The 22,419-nt window shown below is 44.8% G+C and overlaps 1 protein-coding gene across 5 annotated transcripts in view; it reads left to right on the top strand.

Annotated features, from left to right (window-relative positions):
- LOC143286821 (SH3 domain-containing YSC84-like protein 1) overlaps nucleotides 1–22,419 on the top strand; it is a 197,010-nt gene that overhangs the window by 158,421 nt on the left and 16,170 nt on the right. For 3 of the 5 annotated variants that reach the window (XR_013055859.1, XR_013055858.1, XR_013055860.1), the window contains one exon: nucleotides 3,584–3,768. The exons of the other annotated variants lie outside the window; for them this stretch is intronic. The gene's annotated coding sequence lies outside the window, so the exon portion shown is untranslated. The remainder of the gene's footprint in view (nucleotides 1–3,583; nucleotides 3,769–22,419) is intronic. 5 annotated transcript variants of the gene reach the window in all.

Here is a 22,419-nt window from a genome sequence, read left to right as displayed (position 1 = left end):
ACTGCGAGAGAGTGTTGCCCGGTATGTGAACTTTTTCCACCGTGTTCAGTCGTTTTTCTGTTGATGAAGATTTTGGGTTTAACGTAGGCTTTCCTGGAGGGCTGGTGCTCACCTCGGTCCCTTTGTGCTGATTTGTGGGAAAAAAGTTGTCCAGGAAACGAAACTTGTCGACCTGTTTTGCATTCAGCTTCGGGGCGCTTTAGAGCTCAGTATCGAAAAGGAAGGTTAGGTGTCTGTCCTCACCGGTTTTTTGCTAAGCCCCTGAGGTTGAAAAAGTGAGCCACTGTGGGGGGTTCCAAATCCCAATGCCTAGTCGCGTCTCTAAAGGATCTGTCAGCTGGCGGGAAAACTGAGACTAAACAGGGTGAGGGCAAGAACAACCTTGCTTGACCCTTGGAGCAGGGAAGGGTTTGAAGTCTTCGTTGTCTTGGACTGGGCCAGCACCCCATGTGTTTGCCGTTTGGGGGTAAATAAACTTTTTGGGAACCCATACTTCCCCATGGGCCATCTCGCTAACGGTTCAAAAGGTTTTGGCAATTGACATGGGCCCCGGAGTAAAGGTCGGCGTTCTTTTCCTGACACTTCTCCTGGAGCCCCTTGGTACAAAAACCAGCCCTAGTCCCGTGTTCTTTCCGGAAGCCCACTGTCTCCTGGTGGAGCCCTTGCTCAAGGGGGGCTATGAACGGTTGAGTAACACTCTGACCAAGTCTTGCCTGCGGGGGGACAGAGGAATTCCACGTGGTTGTCACGGGCCTGACGATTTTCCTTTCCCGTTTTTACGGTGTTGATGGAAGGTCTTTAAGTCCGGGAAACTGCCTCATGCTCCCAGATGAGGGGAACGCTGATGAAGCTTCTCAGTCGGGCCCCATCCACCTTCTTTGTAGCCCTCAGCGGGAAAATGGAGTCGACCCAGGGCTTGGGGCATTGGATAGCAATGGATAGTTTCTGGGCTCCCCCAAAAGGGGGGAAGGCACCCAAGACTCACGACTGGCACCGGGGGGGAGTCGGCGATGGCTTCATCATTGATGGTGGAACGGCGCGTTCAGTATGCTGTCAGAGTGTTCAGCCCATCTCCTCAAGGATCCCGTCTTTGTCAGCTGATCAGGTAAAACCATCAGCACTGAGGAGTGGAGCAGATCCGGAGGTGGTGGGACCGTAGACTTCTTTCAGGCGTTATAGAAGTTCTTCATGTCGTTCCTGTCTGCAAAGCCCTGGATCTCATCAGCTTTGCTTGTTCAACCAGGAATCCTGCATCTGCCGCAGCTTCATGCTGGATGGTGCTGCGTGCGCTCTTCAGTATGTCTTTCTTTGACTGTGACTTGGGATCTTCAATGTGGGCTCTGTAGGCTTGGCGCTTTTGTCTTCTAGCAGCTGCTTGATCTCAGTGTTCTCATCAAGCCAGTCTTTGTGCTTCCTGGCAGAAGGCCCCAGGCCACTCCATGGCAGTGTTGTACACCCGTCTCATGCAGAGCGCCCCATGCTGCCTCCACATTCTGGTTGTCCAGCACGGTGGACTCAAGGCGTTCCTCCAGGGTGTCAGCAAAGCTCTGCTTGATGTTGCCTAGCTCCAGCTTGTTGACATTCAGGCGTTTGGGTGCTTTCATGCCCTGAGGCCGTCTCTTGGGCCTGGATGCGGAGGTTGAGCTTGGAGACGATAAGGCGTGTGGTCTGTCCAGCACTCGCCGCCACAACATGGCCCTCGTGACTCGTGATGTCCTGCCTGTCCCTCTTCTGACGATGACAAAGTCGATGAGATGCCAATGCCCTGAGCGAGGATGCATCAAGACATCTGTTATGGGTAGGGAGGCAGAAGACAGTGTTTGTGATAAGAAGGTCGTGCTCAGCACATGTCTGGAGAAGTAGTTGCGCCATTGCTGTTTAAGTTACCAACCCCATGCCTTCCCAATCCGCCCTTCCCAGGAGGTGCCTGTCACAGCCAACTCTTGCGTTAAAAGTCACCAGAATGATGAGCTTGTCTGTGTGGAACAGTGGTGATGACAGCGTTCGGTCCTCGTAGAAACTTGTCCTTGATCTCATTCGGGTTGGTCATGGTGGGCGCGCAGGTGCTGACAATGGTGGGGTAAACTTCTCTCCATTGTATAAAGGGAGTTTCATCGTCATCAGGCGATCGTACACTCCTTTCGGGGGGCCAGCCAGCATGCCAACGAGGGTTGTCTTCACTGCAAAGCCAATTCCAGCCTCATGTCTCTCCTCAGGTCCCCGACTACTCCAGAAGAAGGTGTAGCCTGCGCCTCGCTCACAGAGTTCGCCTTCTTCTGTCAGTCTGGGCCTCACTTAAGGCAGCGATGCCGATGTAGACCTGGCTAGTTCACTCGCAATGAGTGCTGTGTGTCTCTGTGGTCTGGCTGAGTCACCTCTGTCCAGAAAGCGTACGCATGTTCCATGTGGCAATGGTCAATGGGGGGTGCTCCTTGCTTTTCTTCTTTCTTTCCTTTGTGTATCGACCGCTTGAGTAGGGTCCCCATCAGCCGCGGTATGCTGACTAGGGTGGGTGAGGAGCAGGCAATGTTTAGGGCACCTTTTTCTAGCCCCTTCCTCATGCCATGGAGGTGAGCAGTGCTGTCCTGAAGAGGGCTGCTCAGTCGCTCAGGGGGGCTGCCGATCTCCACTGCTGCTCCAGTCGGTGAAAAACGACCCTATGCCTGATCTGCTATGTGTGCAGGTCCATGGTACGACTGCCCAGTGTACCCACACCTGTCGCTTCGTCGCTCGCCTGTCGCCACAGGGCTTGGGGAAAATGATGGTATGGGATGAAGGATGACTGATGACTTGCGCGATGACCTTTGTTCATAGTGAGGAAGAGTTGCGCACCGTCGACCTCACTCTCTTGTCCGAGACCCTCCTGTATCCAGTGGCAAGACGAGGTCAAGACGACTGGAGATGGAAACGGATGCAGAGGATGACCACGATGTCCTATGTGCCTCATCCTGCCCCTCAGCACTCGCAGTGCTCTGCTGCCAACTGCCTTCCTCTTTGTTGAACCATGAAAGTTTCTTCCGCCGAGTACGCTGGATCCAGTCTTCACATGCTTGGGTAGACAAGCCCTAACTTACCGTGGGTTTGAAACCCGTCAGCTACCCTCACCTAGTTTAGCCCAACCTGTCAAAGCCATTGCCCGGAGGGTTGGGCGCTGCCGCATGCTAGCAGCTTCTAGGACCCATAGGTGAGAGCTGGGTGCCGGTGGGACCAACAGAGGATGAACCACTCGGAAGAGTGTCACAAGCCCCCCCTCTAGAGGTAACTACCCCTCCCGTGCACCCCCTAGATAGGGCAGTGGTGTTGGTCATTTAGTGAGTGTTAGTACCATAGTATTTGTTTCTGCGTAATGGTGTTGGCGTAAATGTAAAGGCCAAATTAAGACAAAAGGTGTGTGTAGTGTGTGTGTGTGTGTGTGTGTGTGGTGTGTGTTTGAGTTAGACTGGATTAGATAGGGTGGTGGTGAAGAACACGCTTGTGAGAGTGTGTTATCTGTCCAAGTCTAAAATATGTGATAATGAAATGAATAAATAAATGTCCTTTTATGCTTGCTTGTTTCATTAGACCTTTATTCTTTGTGTTTCAGAACCTGAACAGAGGGACACAGACTTATGAATTCATGAGGAAACAATACCCAGGAAACAAAAACTTCAGCTGCCAGTCATCAGAATGATACCCAGAAGACATCAGACCATGAAAATGGGAAGGAGCAGGACAGATCAGTCTGCCATTGGAGAACTCTTCTGCTCTTTCCTCCAGTCAGCAGCAGTGGTGGTAAGTGATACGTCAATTATGAGAGAGAGATTTTTTCTGGTAGATATTTGCCCAGCGAGGGACTTTTTCTTGCTATGGATTCTTTTACATGCCTTAACTAGCTGAGTAGGAAAAGTATTGTATACTATTGGTATTCGTTTAATTGTATCACACTATAAGTCTACTGAAAATACTCAGGGCCAGTGGAAAGAAAATGTAGTACAAAGAAAATACACTGTAATGATATCACACTGTCAACTGAAAAGTGAAAATATCGACCCTGTACAAAGAAAATAGCACACTGATAATCTGACAGTAATATATATATATATATATATAAAATGGTTATAAGTCGTGGTTGTATGTTTGTGTGTTAGTCACTTAATGTTTGTGCGTTTGGTCTTGGATTGACATGAATATGAGGCCAAATTAAGACAAATTGCCTAATTGGAACTGCGTTAGAATCAGCTCTATCGCCACTATCTCTCACCGATGCAACCAAGACACTTGTATGCTCTCTGGTTCTCTGAAGGTTGGATTACTGTAACCCTCTTTTGGTCGGTCTTCCCAAATATCTCTTAGACTCCCAAAGTAGTATAAGGGATGGGGGTTCTATATGTAACGGATTTAAGCGCCCATAAGGCACAACAACGCCTTAAACCATAAAAACGAAAAACCCGCGCGATCCGGATTTAAGCGCCCATAAGGCGCAACAACGCCTTAAACCATAAAAACGAAAAACCCGCGCGATCGTTTTTTTTTTCGGCTTAAAAAGGTGTATGGAGAGCCAAATCACTAGATAAAAAAATGATGGTTAAATATGTGTATGGAGAGCCAAATGGTCATGGGGGTTCTGGTTCATAAGAGGAGGTATCAAGTGGGTCAACCGTTCACATATGAACGTTTGACCTAGTTAGCTTTTTGGATGGTATCAAGTGGGTCAAACGTTCACATATGAACGTTTGACCTAGTTAGTTTGAGTACGCGCAATCCTTAAATATGTGTATGGAGAGCGAAACGGATCGCCCCCGTTTTCCCCGCGCTGTGTGTGTGCAGTGCATAGCTGCACAGGCTAAGCGCCCCCTCCCGAAACCTGGAGGGGTTCAGGCTGGTGTTCTCCTGACCCACTCCGGGAGGGTCACTACCTTGTCGTGGTCGGGAGGCTTAGTGGCCAGTGATCGAGCGAAGCTATGTCGGCGGGGGCATCCAGTGCTTCTTGGGGTTTGGTGCTCTGGTCCCAGGTCTTAATTGCAGCCTACATAGCCCATCGTAGCTGTTAGGCTGAATAAGTGGTGGTTTTGTACTGATGCCCCTGATAGGGCTTCCATGCGAACAGGTCGTGAGTGAAGGCCCAAACTAAACGTGACCCACTGTCCCTTTCGTATTCCTTTGTTCTTCTTTTTACCGCCTCTTTTCTGTCCTCAGCTCCCCATCAAGGCCTTCTTTTCCCGGGGGGGGGGGGGGGGGGGGCGAGGGGGGGGGGCGGGGGGGGGGGGGGGGGGGGGGGGGGGGGGGGGGGGGGGGGGGGGGGGGGGGGGGGCGCAAGGGGGGGGGGGGGGGGGGGGGGGGGGGGGGGGGGACAACTACAAAAAAATTGAGTTGATGTCACTCATGCGACAAATAAAGAATTCTGTTTACACAAATTCTTTTTTCTCTGCGGCCTTCTTTATAGGCCGCGTTGTTTTGACGTGCGCGCGACCTGTGATGGAGGGGAATGAGATCCTGGGGATTGAGAGAGCACGCTGCTCTCAACACATCCCTTTGGCTCGGACCTCTCCTAAGACAGCGCACACATTGGACCGTGTTGTCAATCGGCTACCCTTCGTGGGCTGGTCAAGACTGGCAGTTTAGTGGCTGACGAAGGTAACCCCGTTCAGTGACTCGGCTCTGCTGTCCACCGTGGAGGCTGGCATGATCGGGGGGGTAGCACTTGGAGGACTGCGGCTGCTGGTTGTATATCCTCCTGAAACCTGGAAGGGGTCAAGCTGGTGTTCCCTTGACCCTGGCCCCTAAGTTGGACCCATGGTGGGTGGGTAAGGGAGGGATGAATTCACATTTTTCTTTCAACATGAATCCATAAACAAATACACACCCCAAACTCGGAAAAAGACGACGACAGGGGAACGGACGACTCAGACTCTGAGTCGGAGGTCGTCGAGGACCTCTGGTTTTTGGCCATCGTGGCTAGTGATGGAGGGCGCTGATGACGACAAGCCCTTGTCGGTTCTCAGCCCTTCGCTGTCCAGAAGGGCTTTCAGTGTCTGGCAGGATCGCTCAGATCCATCAAGAGGCTGAGGAGCGGAGCGTTTTAGTACAGACAGAATCCAAAAGACAGACACAGCTCCTTCTCAAGGCGACCACTTTCGTGGATAGGGCAGTGAAGATTTCCCCTCACAAAGGTCTCAACTGCTCAAGGGAGTCATCAGATGCCCGGAGTTGAAAGGTGTGTCTGAGGCCGAGTTCAAGAGCGAACTGTCCTCTCAGGGAGTGACCGAGTGTACAGGGTGACGGGAGGAAGGGGTCGGACAGAGTCCCGACCAACACTTTCTTCCTCACCTCTGCTGCCCGGATGTCCCCAAGGACATTCGGGTCGGATACTGCTAGTTAATGTCAGCCTGTACGCTACCGTCCCTCTTGAGATGCCTTTAAGTGTCAGAAATTCGGACACGTGAGAAGACAGATGTAAGGAGGAAGAGGCGTGTGGCACTGTTCGAAGACGGCGCACCAGGGCGATTGCGTCAGTGCAGCCCTGTGTGCGAACTGCGGAGGTGGCCACCCGTCCTCATCGAAGGGACTGCCCCGCCTGGAAGAAAGAAAACAAATTCAGAAAGTCAAGACAGAACAGAAAATTTCTTTCTTGAGGCAAGGAAACAGGTGGAGGCCGCGGTCAGCCTAGGACGTCGTATGCCTCTGTCGTCAGATACCGGACGTGGATCGTCGCGGTCCAGACGTACGACCAAAGGAACGCACAGAAAAACGACTTAACGCCTCGTCGGAACCGTTGCCTTGGTGAGGCGCTGTGTCCACCCCTCCTGATTAAAACATCTAATCATTCCTGCCGCGCAGTCCTCAGGGCTGCCGGCGGGAGAGAAAAGCCTCGCTGCGGAGAGCACGTTGTCCGCCTCCCGCCCATCCCCACCCCCCGGCCCCCTCAGCCCCGCCTCACGTCTGCCTGTTCCCTTCGGACTGCGAAGTGGCGGACGGACCCACGCACCTCCAAAACCCAAGGAGGGCGGGGGCAGCCGGCCACTGGCGGGATCGTGAGGGCTCGAGGTGGAGGATATTCCGAGCCTGCCCTGGTCGGAACCGTAAAAATTTCATGCTCAAAGAACAAATAATCCATACCTGGCGACCATGAGCACCGCAGTGGAGGAGCAGGAGGTACGATAGGTAAAAGGCAGCAGCTTCATTTTTTTCTACTTAAAAAAAACACTTTTAATGCAGTCGATCACTGGATATATATCTGCGGAATCTATGCAACTTCCAGGAACTCCTGTCGCTTTGCTCGTGCTTTGAAACCTTCAGTGCTGGCACAGCAGGAGACGCTGGCAAAGAGATGCAAGGTATTATCTTCACTCTGGTTTCTTAACTCCATTTTTAAAATCCCCTCAACCGATAGCAAGAGGGGTTGACGGGAGGTGTCGATAGCTTTTTTCTATTCGAAAAGCTCCCTTTTATAAGTACTGTTTCTTCTAAGGCACACCCTTTACAGGCGTGGCAGTCAGCAGTCAACCTCGAGAAAACCAGTCATCTGTTCCCTGCTCTCTCTAACCATTCCCCCTTTCCGACCGTGTTCTGAAGGAGCAGGAACCTTCATGAACCTGGGTCTGACCAGCTCCCCAAACGTCACGTTTTTTTACTGTTGGGCGACTTCAACGGACAACTCTCCCTCGCCTCTGGGAAGTGAGATGACAACAGCCCGAGGTACTTCCACTTAGTAAAACCTTCTCTCTGACATGGACTTTGGCAGTCTTCACGACAATGTCTCACCACATACCTGCATCTGTTCCTCTGGCATAGCACTCGTGTCACAATTAGATCTTCGGTCGCTATCCTACGTTAGTCAGCTGGACACGAGTGGAAAAAGTGCACGACGTCTGCACGGGCATAGACCACTTCCTGTCTCCTCACGCTCCCCAGATGAGAAGGTGACTCTCTGCTGAGCCGCGCTAGTACAAACGACAAATGGCAGACTGGAGTTTTTTTAGCCAACACCCCCAAGATAAGAGCGGATGCTGCAGGAAGAAACAGTATCTGAAAGCAAGGACGACCTGAGCGACACTCTGACTCGGATCGTTTTTTAGACCACAAGCAGCAGTCCATCGTCTACCTCTCCAGATGCCCTTCGTCCCTAGAACGCCCTGGTCAACGCGGAATGTCGGAGGCCCAGCAAGTCCTCTGAAGAGAGCGCCAGCGACGGCGTCTTACGGAGACCGGAGTCCGATAGCGTTCGAACCCATCAACAGCTGAGGGCGAAAGCCAGGTAGTTTTTTAAAAAGAGCAGAGGAAAGTCTTGGAGAGATTTCTGCTCTTCCTTAACCTCCAACACACCCAAGTAGAAAGTGTGGAGGGTTTTAAAAAGAATTAAGGGCAAAAACGCATGCCCGACCTTCCACCATCTTAATCTTTCAGACGCTCTGGTCACAGAGAAGAAAGCATTTGCCAATTTGCTTGCCTCACAATAGAACAGAACTCGAGATCTGCTAACAAATCTTGCGCTTACTTAAAACAAAAACTGTCAAAAAAACACCATGTAACCTTCTTTCCGCAACACAGAGAATTACACCTTCCTTTTCACAATGAACGAACTTAAAATCTGCCCTCAGACCTGTACGATTCCTGTCATCAGGAATGTGACGAAGTCCATTATAAACTCCTAAGCACCTTCCAAACCTGTCTGGACCGCTGCTCAAAGGTTATCAACACATCGGGTCACAGGTCTCTTTCCATCCCCCTCCGTGCGCGTCAAAGCCCTCCGAATCCCGCTTGTGTGAGCCTGCGAAACCGGGAAACACCCCTAACCCCTCCAACCTACCGCCACAATTGCACTGACAAGCTGCGTCTGCAACTGATGGAGACAAAGATGGCAACATGGTACACTGATTCGATCAACTAAGCAGACCGGACGGCCATCTGGCAAAGGAACAAGCGTTTCCGCAAGCATCGCTCTACGTTGAACCATCTGGTGTCGGTCAACCAGATAAGACAATGCTTTCGTCAGCAACCAACATGGTGGTTCATATTTTTTGACCTGGAGAAAGCTTACGAATACCACGTGGAATTTGGAATTCTTCTCGACTTGCACAAGCTCGGCTTCCGAGGACACCTGCCTCAGTTTTCCACAATTTTTTCAAGACAGACAATTCGTGAGTGAGCAGTCGGACCACCCTGTCCACATACGAGCAGGAAGCTTGTGTCCCCAGGGCAGAACTCCTGTCGCCGGCTCTGTACACATCAAAATTAATGACATCGTTCAAATCGTTCAGAAGGATCGGACAGCTCGCTGTTCCGGTGGATGATCTTTTGCTTATAATGCAACCAGGCAGCACACGTACGCACAACATCAGCGACTGGTTAAGCTCTGCGTCACACACAATCCAGTGTTGGGCAGAGGAGAATGGCATACACTAATTTCGTCTCCAAAACGAATGCATCCACTCCATAATTTTCGCATTCCAAACAGGACCCTGAAATCTCGCGTGCGGAACATCCTCACCATCCCGGCGTGAAGGAGCCAGTTTCTAGGGGTCGTCTGCGAATCAGAAGCTGAAATTTTCTCAGGGCCGCATTACACCCAGCTGAAAATATCTTCGCCTAAAAGCCCGTGAACATTCATCCGAGTTGTGGCACACTACAACTGGGGTGCTGATAACGAGGACTCTCTTGCACCTCTACGAGGCCCTACGGTCCGGTCAGCAAACTGGCATTCCGGAAGTGTCGTATACCGCTCGCCAGACCGTCCTACCCTAAACTAGTTGACCACTGTACACCACTCAAGGCTTGCCGTCTCACGCTTACGTGCTTTCCCGCACACCCCTGTGCACAGCCTGTACGCAAGGTCGGGGAACCCTCCTTTCAACCGACAGACGGACCCTGAACTATATTTGGAACTATTGTTTCGCCTACAAACCCTGCTTACGACTGTACTTTCCAACAACCCTTTTCGATAAGAAATTTACAACAACCCAAACTGCATACCTCTCTCGACTCCGCCTCTCAGCGCACTTGGAAAAATGCCGGATCGGATGTCGGTGCATCTCAGATTTCTCTAAGTTCCCTGACAGGCCCCCCCCCCGTGGACCTTACAACATCCTGAGGTCCGATTCATCTGGCCTCGTACCGTAAGGACACCACCATTCTTTGCTTACAGAACCTACTTTTCGGAACTGTGTCTCCCACAAATTCCCACCTTTCAAGGCATCTTCACTGTGACGGTTACAATTCAGAGGACGGAGTCGCCGCATCTCGGTCTGTCCCCCTTCCTGACCGGGCCCTCAACGGAACACATCCTTCTGACAGCTCGGTATACACCTGCGGAACTGACGCACTGGCGTCTGGTGTTAAAAATGTCTCTCTCTTCCCAAACAGAAGAGATCACGATCTTTTCCGACTCCTTATCAGCCCTGGGAGGCGATCGCCTGCAGGAATATCACTCACCATACACCTGAATTTTATGAACTTTACCTCCGCAACGAAAAAAGAAAGGATACGAGGTTGTGTTGCCTGGGTTCCCGGAGACTTGTTGGCATTCGTGTCACCGAAAGGGCGGTCCTCTGCCAGGAACGCTGTCAAGAAAGAATTGTCCAGAACCTTGGTACCCTATACAGATACATGAGCGAGATGTCAATTTCTTACGTTAAAGGATCTTTGTCAAGGAGAAGTGGAACACCCAGATGGAAAAAAAAAAATAAAAAACAACAAGCCTTCCAGATCTCCGGACCTGGGGGAGACCCCTACCCTTCGGGGGTGAAGAACAAAACGAGGAAATCATTGGTGCTGTGCAGACTGCGTACGGCACACTTTCTTCTTAACTCATTCTACATTGTTGAAGGGGAGAGGCCCTCGATGCCGTTACTGTGACGAGCCCTCACCGTGAAACCGTGGCTCCTTGACTGTTGGGATCTGCATGACGATAGACCAGACAATCTTACACGGCGGTTTCTTTGAATGATCTTTGTTCGTGAGTCCCTCCGTGGCTACTAGCCACACCACAACCTACCCCGCACTGGATGGACCTTTCATAAAAGTAAGTGAACCTTTTTAACCAGATTTGACGGTTTAAACTATGTGAAGTTTTTTTTTACTTGGGAGTGGAAAGTTTTGAAGTGGTGACTCGTTTACATTGGTTGTTTTTTTCTTAGCTTGTAGCAGTAATTGACGCGGCGATAGCCTTGAGATGGCCTTAGTGGACGCGAGGCTCTAACACCATAATTTTCAATTTCATTTCAGCTAGCGACACTCGGCGTGTGTGGCCCGGGGTTGGGACGGGATCAATAGCTAAGGTGGGGGTTTCCCGCCCCGCGCGCCCAACCTCCCTGCAGTCCCCCACCCGGCGATCTTGTGATCCCCTTTTTAGAGAAAACATTATATTGAAATAAAAAAAAAAAATGCCTTTTTCCGAAAAACATTTGCAGTACCCCAAAGTTAAAACAGGGGAAAGTAGGGGCCGACCTTCAGGGGCTCTATTGAAAAGATTATTAAACCATGAAAAGGAATTGCCACTTCCATACTTGTTTAAAAATGAAAAACCTTTATTTACCCGAAGTATGCATTTGTTGTACATGAATAAAAAAGAGAAGCCTCCTCCCGGGGAGAAAAGATTGACCTATCCCCTTGGGAAAACCCTTCAAGCGACTCTGGGTGAGGATTAGCTTCTGATGATGATAGGGAAATTGCCCTTTTAACCCATTCAAAGGGGTATTGTACGAAGCTTAACTTGAATAAGGGGGAAGATAAGCTATTAACACACTCCAACAAAGCTGACAGCAGATGTAGAAAGTAATAACAAATTTTCCCAGGTTCGTTTTTTTAAGGTCAGAGTTTCATCCACAGTAACCATAAGTCACCATTTTCTTAAAGTTAAACGAAGACAAATTTTTAAATTCTCAAATGAAAAAAAAAACAATATCAACTAGCTTCCAACCCCACGGTTTTTCCAAAGGTTTCTTTTTATTGGACACAATTTTCCATCGTGAAAAATTCATACGAACACTCAATATTCTGTCCCCTTTTTTTCTAATCTAACACGGGTACAAAATTCAAACCACCGTGTTCTAAACCCGAATTTCCAATTAACAAACTCTTGACTGCCCCCCGGCCCCCCTTCCAGAAAACGAACTTTCCCTTTAACTTTTTTGCCCTTTCCATACCCCCCCGCCCTAAACCCTTTCCTTTTAGGGGGGAAAATTTTCAGCGCTGGTTGATGACTTGAAATATTTTGGACTTCGCTGCGAGCGGTGAAGAAACCTTTTTCCCCCCGTTGGGGGTGAAGCGTGTTCGCTTTTAAAGCTGATCGACTCAACGCCCTTTTATGTGTGGTTCCCATGCAATGACCTTTTAATGAGGTTTTCCTATCAGCCCACTATCGTACCCAAAACTTTGTACCCCCGCACGATGATAATTCTTTCCTTGCATTCATTTTCTTTTTTAAAAGGGGATATTCCCCCCTTTGGGGGGGAGTTTCATTGGATTCAGAGATTGATCAGTGTGAACCCTATTTGAGAAAAAATTTAATAAACATATTGAGAGTAAAAAGGCGAAGATTCGAAAAAAATTACCGGACTTTCTTCTAAAAAAAAGTTCCTAACTGAATCTATGAAAAAAACTGAGTTTTTAAAGCATGGGGTTTTTCTTTGGAGGGGGAGACATGCTACCTTAAGAATTGCACGAAAACTCAAAATTCATGGTTTTTGTAGAATGAAAAAAAGGGAAATTTTTAAAATTATAGTAAACCAACAAAAGCTGAACCACGGGGGATTTTTGGTTTATTTTAAAATTATAAAAATTGCGGGTCTTTTCCAAAAGAAATAGACCCCTTTTGTTTATGGAGTAAAATGGACATATTAACCAAAGAGCTATTCCCTGACCAAAAAAAATATTGTTTTTAACGTGGATTTTTGCTCAGATTAAAAATGAGTATACTGTAGCGTTTTTGATCGGAATATGTTTTTTGATGTTGTTGAGATCAAGATTTGAAAAAAAATAAAAATATTTTTTTTAAAAATGAAATTTTCAAATGAAGGTTCAGGGGGTTTCTTTAAAAAGAATCTTTAGTTTATGGGTGTAGATTTTTCTTTACATCCCCGGTCCTTTTTTGATCCCACAGTGGTTAAAAAAATAAAAGGCTGTGATTATATTAAAAATAAAGTGTTTAAAATGTATAAGACTTGTTACGTGCCACAAGTTTCCAAAAAAACGTTTTAAATTTAAACTTTCCCTATCCTTTGATGAGGGAAAATTTTTTGAAAATATTGTTTTCCCTACCCCTATAAAACAAAAAAAAAGTTTGGACTCAAAATAATATTGCTTTTAAATGTTTATATTAAAAAAAAAACGATTAAACGTGCAAGATTAAAAAACAACCCCCCAAACATGAGGTTTTAAAATTTCTTATTATAAAAAATAAAAATGGTGGCCCATTATACTTATTTTAAGAATTTTAAAACGACTATTAGTAATCAAACAAACACAAGCAGCAATGTACTTTTGGGGTTTTTGTTGACGGTACAAATCATCGATTTTTAAAAAACAATTAAGCGATGCGGCAGACAACCACAAGAACTATTCTCGGTTGAATGCCATGGAGAAGCCAAAAATGATCAAATTTTCCCAAATTTTAAAAATCAAAATGAAGTTAGTGATGTGATTTGTGATTTTGAGGCGTTTTTAAAAGAAAAAAAAGCATTGTTTCGAAAAATCCCAAAAAAGAAGCGAAAACTATCTCGTCTACGGGTTTGTGCTGTTAGGTCTGATGGAAGGGCGTACAAACCGCAACTTTTCTGGTGAGAATGCGGTCAGTCTTTTTCTCGAAAAATTCGAAAAATATTTTTTCTGTCAAGGAATTGAAAAACCATTCATAAAGGTGACCAAAAAGTAAGAATCGTTTGAAAACAAACGAGTTTGTTGGTATGTAGGGGGAAACTTCGCAAATGAAAAGAAAGGATTCATGCCATATAACAGGGAACTATAGAGGTGCCGCCAGATTTTTAATTTAAATTGAAAATAAAACCCGACGAATTGGTTTTGGGACTCTCACGCGATCTTTCGGAGCTCCAAACAAAGGTGGTGGTAGAATTAGTGTACCCGCGAATAATAAAGAGAAGTATTTCCCCTTAGTTGGGAATGGTTAATTTTTAAAATATTTATTTTGGTTGATCTCCCCCATTTGCAAGAACCTTCCGGATGAAAGAAGTTTTTAACGCGCGAACATTTCCAGATGGGAGGGTTAAAGCTCTTTACGAAAAAAGGGCTTTCGTACGAAATTTACGATTAGAAAAAATACAAAGAAAAAAACTCCCCAAAGAAAAAGTCTTTCTTTGAAAACTTAAAACCCCGGGATATTCAGAAAGTGCCACAAGCATGCAAGAATGTGGGGAAGAAGTTTAAATGAAAGGAATTGGTGATTATAACGATCTTCTTAGTCCTGATGTGCTTTTATTGCCGATGTGTTCCAGAATTTTAAAAAATCGTTTTTGAAAAATCTAATTCGCCCTGTTCATTATTAAGTTTCCCCGGAAGTTTTGGGATGCTTACTAAAGAGTCGGAATAGAACTCAAACTGTTGCGGTATCGAAAAAATTAAAAACAGATAGAGGCGGGAATACACGGTGGAATCAGTATGACTGTAAGAAGATCGGGGAGGTAATAAAAGTTATAAAAGATTACGGGCCCTAAAAAAAGGGGATTGTATATCGTTTTCCGCCGAACAACTTGTATGGTTGGGCGATTTTAAAAAGTTTCCCCAGGGGGATTTATTGGGTAACGTGCCAATCTCGAAAAGATTCTAAATCCCCCCGACGATGATGAGCGGGAATATTTGGAGTGTGATTCGGGGGTCCCTAAGGAATTACACGACGAACATAACGATTACCCCCAGCTCCTGAGAAAATAGAAATAAAACTCAAAAAACCTCCCCTATCAACGACGTTCGTGAAAAATCGAGATGCGGGGAAAAGGAAACGAGAAAAATATTTCCCAAATCTATGGAATAAGGTTGGGTTATGTGTTCCTTGAAAATCTCAAGTATAACGAATTGGATGAAAGTAATAAAAATCACAAAAGTTTTAAAGTTTAATCAAAGCCCCGGATGGGCCCTATTATTTATGAACCCAACGAGACAAGCGCTAAAAAACGATGCGAAAAAGTCGTAAAAATTAATGAACAACTGGTATTGGTTTTAAAAATATGGAAAATATCAGAATGAAAAAGAATATAAATTATTCATTTGGAAGAGGAAAAGGAGGGAAAAATAATAAAAAAAACGGTTATGTCGTTCATTGACATCAACGGAAATTTCTAGCGATTCACTACAAAAAAATAAGCTTTGCTCAAAAAACCTATCAAATTTGGGATGGCCTTCTGACCTATAAAGTTTTCATTTATGATTTTATTAAAACCCACTACAAGAAAAAAATATGGAAGTAGTGCGGGTTGTTTAATAAAACCCGATTATTCTTTTCCACGTAGAATGGAGGATTTTATCGTGGTGTGGATGTAATGTACATGCCCGCATAATTTTCCAAAAAGATATGATTGTACAAATCGATAGAGAAAGGCCAGGATACATGAAAAGTGGCTCGGAGTAAAACGTCCGAAAATTTGCGGCTGCGCCAAAGAGTATTAGTTGTAGCGGATGATGGATCAGTTATAAAAGAAAAGAAAGGGCAAAAAAAAAATTTTGTGGTGAAGGATGAAATTGAACCCGATAGTAAAGGAGTGTATTGACGATTGTTAAATTTTATAATAGTTGGAACTTTCGATGTTAAGCAAAAGTTACATGTAAAGCAAATGAAGACATCATTACCGTACTTTTTCCAAACGCATTGGTAGTGATGGTTTTAATCTTACCCCTCGGGATAGGGTATTTCTGATCGTGGGAAAACCCATAGTTTCGTGACAAACCCTCTGGATGGGCCTTTTGAAAATAATAAAAAATAGGATCGCCGGGCATAAAAGCTTAATATTTAAACTTTAAGAGCCCAAACCGGATCCTTTGCTCGTTTGCGAGTCCACCTCGAGTCCCCGGGCTCATAAAAGCCCGAACTTGCGAAAAACGCGGTAATTTCCCCTTTTATCATCTTTAGCGGTTGAGAGGATTCGGCTTCTACCGATTTGGCCTTTATTGCGCCGGGCGGTTTCTTCCCTATAAGTTCGTCATTTTCAATGCACCCAAAAACGCGGTAATCTGGGCCCCCATTTGTGATCGTTTCGGCGATTTCATTTCACCCACATTTTGTGATAAAAAAATCGTTCTGCCAGCGTAGATTAAATCTTTTACAATACCCCGGTTTGTTGTTTTTCCCAGCCTTTTTTTTTAAAAAAATTTTTGTTCACAGACCCTAAATCTCGGCCGGATTTTACTAAAGAAGTTTGGCAATTTCAAGGCTCGGTCGTAAATACGAAAAAAAAGCGGCCCCCCACTTCGCCCGCTGTCTTTCGTTGTTGGGGGTTCGGCTTTTTATATGACTCGCAACATAAACGGTCGCGCATACTTATACGTCTTCGCCCGTTTTGTCATGGGGTTTAAAAAATAAAAGGTCAGCCTGATGAACCTTTTGGGGGCAGTAATACAAATTTTTGCCTCAAAATATATTTGGGGGGGGTAGAAAAATTTCCCTATGCTTTTTTTTGTCCATTTTTACCCTCTCCTCAGCCCCTTGGTGTTTCGCGATTTTTTTTAATCGCCAAACCCTTTCCAATACCGCTTGGGGTGTAAAAGATCTTTTCCCTTTTTTTTTAAGAAAGTAAAGTTTAAAAATTTTGAATCGCAAACCAAAAATACCATGGTAATGTAAAAAATACGTATTCTCGATTTTTTGTCCTTGGGGGGTTAAAAATCTGAAAATTGGGTTTATGAGGAAGAGGGGGTAGGGTCCCCATCACTTTTAATATTCTTGCATAGCCATATCCACTCCCTTAAAGTGTTCACAGCATGTTGTTGTTTAGTTTTTATTTATATAATCTAAAAAGTTTAATCCTCTCTTTTTGCATTCTGTGGTCACTGCTGAAGTTGTTTTTGCGCTTTGTTGTGTCTTTCTTTTCTTCTAAGGTCTGAAAACCCCGTTTAAAATAAAAAAATTTTTCAGGTAAAAGCTAAAGCGTTTTTTATTGCCCCACCAACGGGTAACGTACTGATGCCATACTATAATGTGATATATTATTACTTTAAATTCTGTGGGGAATCTTGTTTTCCAACATTCCTTGTAGCCTAGCAGGGCTATATCCAAAGTGCCCCTATCTTCGGGTTGAAAGCCGTCTAGGGGCGGGGCTTTGTAAATATTAATTTTGTCAATCTCGGGGGAACCCCGGGCCCAAAGCGCTGACCACCCGCGTGGTATAAGTGTTTGCAATTTCTTTACCGTTTTAAAATTTGGCGTTGCCATTGTTTGTTGTTTATAAAAAGTGTTAAATTAATGTTTAAAAACTGATAAAAGGGTTGGGTTTTGTTTTCCCCGGTGGTGGTTGTACTGGTTTTTTTTACCGATTAAAATATTGTAAACCCACAAACCTATTTACGTAGCAGCAATGTACAAGGGATGATAAAAAAGTGATTGGTTCCCGATGATGGTTTTTCTTTTGTTGTTGTTCTTCTTTCGCTTTTTGAAGTTTTTTGAGAAGTTTTTCATGTTTTGCTTTTCTAGCGGGGACCCTTTTTTACCCCCTTTAACTTTCTTCTGATTCTTTGGTTTCGTTTTTCCCTTTTTTTATTTAAATTGACAATGTTTAACAGTGTTCATGTGGTGAGCGGGCTAAAAAATGCCAAATTGTGATATGTTCGAAGTAAAGTGTTAAAACGCATGTCCGGAAGGGTCTTGTCGAGATCACATTTAATTTTGTTGGTCATCAATTGGAGATACTACAAATGCTCTGGTTTACGTTGTTAATTGTATTACCGAGTGATTTTGTAATCATCGATCCTAAACTCGCTTTTGTTCTCGTATAAAGCTTGTTATATCCCCATCTTTCATCGCTTTTATTTTTCAACACTAAACTCTTTCCAAATATTTTTTGCTCCACCGGTGAGACCCCCGCCCTAAACTGTGCGTTTTGGGATCCGGATAGTAATTGGTACTCTTTATTCTATATCCTCTTTTAAAGTTTAAAATAAGGAAAAAAATACAAAACCCGACTAAAAAGGGTTAAAAAAATTTAACCCGGCTAAGGAATGTTAAGCAGTGTTAAGAAAATTTTTTGCATTGTTAAAAAAAAATGTTTATTATTTCTAGCAAATTTTTATGCAATGGTTGATCAGTTTTTAAAATCAATTGGAGTGTTTTGGGATTTGCCAAGATTTCTAACCTCTTTACTTCATTTTGTGTTGGGAAAGACTGTTTTTTTTTAAAAAACTTCAAAAGAGTCCCATCCTTTCAGTGAAAATAAACCCCCCATTTTGTTGTTCGCGAGGTCAGTAAGAACCCGGGTTTTATTTCTGAGTAACACCCCCACAGATGTTCACGTTTCTTCCAGAAAATGCGAGTTTATCAATTTGCTTTTTGAGTAAGAGCTTTAAGTCATACAGTCATCGATGATGTACAACGTTGGCTCCCGGCAAATATTTTTAAAAAACAGCCCCAAACCTTGGAAGTTTATCACCGGGAAAACGGTGTATACCCCCCGGTCCTTTTTTACCCCACCGGGATCGATAGGCTTTATTATATTCGGAGTAGGGCATAGAATTACAAAATTTTTTCCGAACACAGATATGTTGTTTTAAAAAATCTAAAAAAAATTCGGGTTTACCGCACCCGTTTTCCCCCAAATAATTTCGAATGGCTTTTTAGTAACAGCCTTGACAATCTTCCCTCTTCTTATTTTAAATTTTCCTCCATAATTCAAATACTACCATTTAGCGGTTCTGCGTTTCAGCTTTTTCTGAAACGAATCGTAATGCCTTCAGCGATTTTCGACGAGTCACTCCCGTGAAAAGGAATTATATTGTGGTGCGATATCCACAAAAGAGTAATATTCGTGAAAAATTCACGACTGTGACATCCGCTGTTCAAATCTTTTACCCTTTGTCTACTTCGGGGTCGCGTTTTTGCTTCCCAAAAAAAAAAATTTTTGATTTCATCCCCCTTTTGTGGAACGCATACCCTTGACAACAGTTGATTGGGCACCCTTCGATGTCATTCAACCTTATTGATCTTAGGATTGTAATATAAACAAACAACAGCAGTACCCCCTTCATACTTTTTGCCGGCACGTTTAGATTAAAATTCCGAGTGTGTCAGATTTGTCCGAGGAATTTTTTCGATGTGTAGTATTCATCATATAAAAAAAGTGAGCCCACCCCAATAATAACCCGGCTATCTGTTTTTGCAAGTTTGGGGTTTTGTGACTTTCTCAAACTCGAGACTAATCCCTTCTAGTATAACGATCTCGGGTTGTGCTGAGGATCCCCTTTTTAAAGGTTAAAGGTAAATTCTATCCAGGCGACCCGAGGCCCTCTGATAAAAAAGGCGCTGAGATTTTGCAAATTTGAAATCAAGCGGAATACAAATGATTACCCAAAACCCCCAATGGCGGATCTTACATGTTTATCTTTATTTCCCCGGTTAATGCGCAATTGGTCACATTTCGGTTTTGTTAAATTCCCTTTTAAAAAACGTTTTTTCGTTTTTGTCGGTTCGCCAAAAATCTCCATAAGTTAAAAACATCACATCTTTTAACGCTCTGATTTTTTCCGGGAAAAGCGAATGGTTGTTTTAGTACTAGGCCTACCCCCTATTATCAAAAAAGTGTTCTGTTCCCTCTGTTTTAGAAATCAAGAAATTTTGAAAGCTAGTCGAAACTCCGGAAAGATCACACGTCAACCCTAAATTGGAAAGGTACAGAAGTTGTTGATTTGATCGAAGTTGACGGATTTTTAGTAATCACGACAGTTGGCACACCCTTTTTCCCCCGGGGGTCCCCCAAAAAATTCTATTTGGTTAGCTTTCTTCATCATTTTTTGTTTTTATAGTTAATGAAACTTTTTATTATAAATTGAAAATTGGGGAAGGGTTCGCAGAAAGGGGGTGATCAAAATAGAATCTGGTCCCTTTCAAACAGAAATTTTTAAAAAGCGCGGTTTATGATTCTATGATGCTTTGGAAAAGAGCCCCGGTGGGGCGAAATTATGCCAATTTTGAACTTGATAGTAGAGGTACCTAGATTAAAAAATATCCCCGATTTTAATATATTAACGCCGCACGAAAAAAACCCCAGCACTTTCAAAAAGCGGGAAAAAACCCGGGGGAGCAATATTATTTGCGAGGAATTGGTTTTGTAGACTGGAGGAAAAACTTAAAACCCCCAAAAGGTCGCGGCTCTCCAAAAGGGGGAAAAAAAAACGGGCGAAGAAAAATTTGGGTGGATGATTTTTGCCAAATACAAATTTATGAAGTCTTAAAATATAGTGATCCTCCCCGGATGGACCCTGAATGGGGGGGTTTTTCGTGAACTGAAGGTTTAGCAAAACCAGCAAAGACAGCGCGGTAATCTTTTGAAACCTTCAAAACTCTTCACTGGATGAAGAAATGTAATTTAAAAAAAAAGAATTCGTCTGCGGAATAGTGATAAACTGAAAGCGAAAAAAACCTTGCGTTCAAAGGTCTAAAAACGAGCGTGTGCAGACTAAAGCGATATCAACACACAAAGAAGGCTGCGATTCAAACAGAGAAAGGTGAAAAGATAGCAGAATTCTTGTGGAGGACACAACACTAGCGGAACGTATTCGAACGCTTTTTAGAGAACAAGGCATTACTATCGTTTCCATTCTTACTGCCTTTGGGTATGATTATCAGCACTATCGTTTTGGCCGTCACGGGTGGAGGGGGCACTCCACGGGCGCCGCCCGTCGGGTTAAAAAGATGACAACCTGGTATAAGAAAAAGACTTAAAGATTTGGGAGAATTACTTAAAAATTAGGTTTTTAAAGGCTGATTGATGCCCTCCCAGGAGTCATTGGGGGCTATTGTTTCGTGGTTATTATGCACGTTGGGCAAAGCGGTTGGGTGGTTAGCCAACAACCTCGTGGGCACTCGTGCGCGGTGCTGGCCTCCTCCTGTTTGATTATTTAAAGAAGAGAAGAGTAAATACCACTAGACCTATCAATCCTAAAGTAAGAGCGACTTTATAGTCTTTGTGAGTTGTTGGCTCTTCTTTGTACGATACTTTCGCTGGTTTGAGTTTAATTGTTATCCGAAGAACCTGCACCATACAGAAAGGGTCTATTACCAGCACCGGTAGCTATTGCAAATCCTGGTCGAGATGTTTGTATTAATTTTTTATTTCTATAGGTAAGAGTGCACCACCCGCGAATTGCCTAACAAAACTCTCGTTTCACCCGCTCCTGTCCTCGGTGTTGTCAAAGCTTGTGTGATTTATATATCGAGCACCGTATTACTCGCATCAAGCATTGCCAAGTCTGCATCAGAAGGTGGCACAAGAGCCCAGTGACCTCTAGACCATTGAAGAGCTTTTCCTGATGGGGCAACAAAATAGTGATGCATGTACATTTGGTTGAACACTTTGGGTATTGGGTGGTGGAATACTTTGGGTATTGGTGGTGGAACACTCTGGGTATGTTGGGGGTGAAACACTCTGGTAGGTGGTACAATGTGTGGTAGTTCGTTTAATCCATCATTAACACCAATATTCTGTTCTTCTGTCGCAATGACAATTTTATTATTATAATTAATGTGTGTACCAACCCTCAATGCCCATATCAGCTGGGGACATATAAAGGCCAACACCAAATGCAAAGTTTACTTTGGATCTCGCGTACTGAGAACGTCCTGGTATTTTTTTATCGCTGTTTGTAGGTTTTCGGGGGCATTAATCGCATCTTCAACATTGGCTAAAAATTGTTTTTGGCGCATCAAATCCAGTTCCTTTTGTTGTTTATACTCGTGCGTGTTTGCGCTTGTGACCCTATTAGAGCCCACACATAAGTGCGAATGCTATCGTTGAGACGAACTATCCCCGCATGTGTAAAACCCCCGACCCCTTATCAGGAATAATGTTGTCCAAGCCCGGGTGATGTCCACCGTATGTCTGATTGTATCGTGGGGGCTAAAGAACACAGGTCCCTCTCCTCTGTGTTCTCATTGCCTGTCGTGCAGCCCCAACCGGGGGTCTCAGCCTGAATAAATTCTCCCAAACCAAAGCCATGCTTTTCTATTTTCTGTCTCCAATCCCTCTGCCCCAAATTCGGCACACAAACGCTGATAAACTGCTTTATCAAACGGATTATTATACATGTTAAATGCTTGGTCGGTGGGGGTAGCGGGATTTTAACATCGTCCAATAACCTCCGAATCTGATAGTAAAAATGAACCCTATACACGGCTCGAATAAACGGATCAGGAAGCTTGAAAATGTTCTTCGTTACTCCACACTCCGGCGGTCGCGCACCATACCACAAAATTGATTGATTCTGCCACCCACACTATCGGGTTGTTTCTCCACG

Source organism: Babylonia areolata, chromosome 10 (assembly GCF_041734735.1).
Source record: "Babylonia areolata isolate BAREFJ2019XMU chromosome 10, ASM4173473v1, whole genome shotgun sequence".
In the NCBI taxonomy this organism is placed as follows: Eukaryota; Metazoa; Mollusca; class Gastropoda; order Neogastropoda; family Buccinidae; genus Babylonia; species Babylonia areolata.
Note: the sequence above shows the minus strand (reverse complement) of the source record. Positions and strands in the feature narration are given on the sequence as shown.